This window comes from Euphorbia lathyris, chromosome 2 (assembly GCF_963576675.1).
Source record: "Euphorbia lathyris chromosome 2, ddEupLath1.1, whole genome shotgun sequence".
NCBI classification, from domain to species: domain Eukaryota; kingdom Viridiplantae; phylum Streptophyta; class Magnoliopsida; order Malpighiales; family Euphorbiaceae; genus Euphorbia; species Euphorbia lathyris.
Genome location: NC_088911.1, coordinates 20,162,058 through 20,163,683, shown reverse-complemented (window position 1 = coordinate 20,163,683; position 1,626 = coordinate 20,162,058). Strand labels below are relative to the sequence as shown.

General features: G+C 32.1%; 1 long non-coding RNA gene across 1 annotated transcript; it reads right to left on the bottom strand.

Moving 5' to 3' along the window:
* Positions 1-675: 675 nt before the first annotated feature.
* LOC136220053 (uncharacterized) lies at positions 676-1,383 on the bottom strand. The gene is made up of 3 exons (XR_010684370.1): positions 1,269-1,383; positions 922-1,177; positions 676-846 (listed from the first exon to the last, which is right to left on the bottom strand). It is a non-coding gene; the product is annotated as an uncharacterized lncRNA (long non-coding RNA).
* Positions 1,384-1,626: the final 243 nt, after the last annotated feature.

Below are 1,626 nucleotides of genomic sequence, written 5' to 3'. Positions count from 1 at the left end.
ATACATCATTTGCCCCCTGAACTTGTCCAAAAAGTTTGATTGACCCTTGAACTTTCAAAGTATCCTGATAGCCCCCTGAACTTGCATAAAATGTTCAGTTAGCCCCCTGAACTTGCATAAAATGTAATCAATTGATCACTCGGTTGCAAAAAAATAAGTTAAACACGGAAGATATATTGCACGAGTCTTAAAAAAAGTAAAACAACCGAAATCGGAGTATACGATGCTTAGAATAGAGAAGACAAGTTGTATAGTTGAGCAAACAATAACTTCATTTTTAATCTATTTTTGAATTATGTAATAACATTCTAAGATGCGTGGAATACATCTTCCGCATTTAACTTATTTTTTTTGCGATCGAGTTATTAATTGATCACATTTTACGCAAGTTTAGGGGCTAACTGAACATTTTATGCAAGTTCAAGAGGTTGTCGAGACACTTTGAAAGTTCAGGGGGCCAATCAAGCTTTTTAGACAAGTTCAGAAGGCAAATGATGCAGTAAGCCTTATTTTTTTATTAAACGGTAAACGACATGGAAATGAGACCCTGGACATGGAAATGAGACTCTGGACATTCCAATAAAGATTCATGTTTATAATAAACATTGATTTTTCACATCATAACTGAACAAACTCCTTATCCAACATTTCTTTTTTTCTAAAAAGTGATCCATCCAACTAATTTGAAGTTTTTACACAATAATGTAATTTTTCTTTTACATTGTGTTGTGTAGTTTTTTTAATTTAGAACCCCAAAATAATAACAGCCCTCGGAATCCACATTTTCTTCATCATAAATTCCCTTTTCCATTTCATAACCTCTGTTGAAAGATTTTCTCCTTAGCCCTGTCAAACAAATATAAATAATTAAATAACAAAAAATAAAAAGCAAAAAATAAAAAATTGGAAAAAAAAACTCACTGGCAAAAATATTTGTTGGGCGAATTCGAGGAATCTAGAAGAATATTCCTTCGGATTTACAGTAGAAACCGAATTAGTATCATACTGTATTGTCTTATACAAATGCTCCATGCGTTTAATGATATTATACTTCTGAAATATATCCATTATGTCGAAATATAACATAACATTGATATACTCTGGATTTTGACTTTCTTTTGTTCTTTTTCGGACAGCAACTGCTGGCATTCCTCTTCCAAATACATATCCATTATTACTGCATAAACATTTCCATTTTTAGTAACACATTCCCATTTTTTTAAACGGATAATTTTTTCTTATACGACATTCTTTTATTCGAGTTTTACCTATTAATGTTTGTTGCAACGTCGTAATATATATCCGGTGAAGAAGAGCAGTCGCTGTCAAACGATTTACAGGACGATGAAGAGCTTGAGACATTGCTTCTTCTACTCTTGGTAGAACTCGAAGCTACAAAAATAAACATAACTGTTTTTAGTAAACAGCAGGTAAACCGAACCGATTAAAAAAGTTAAGTTGTGTTTGGCCGGAGAAATTACTTACTTTCATATGAGGTAGGAAAAGCTACAACTAGTGCAAGACAGTAATCCATTCTCCCTTCTTCTTCTAGATAAACACAATCACATGCTATTTGCCTATATATATAACAAACATAAATTATTTATGGAACTCTTAAATCGATAT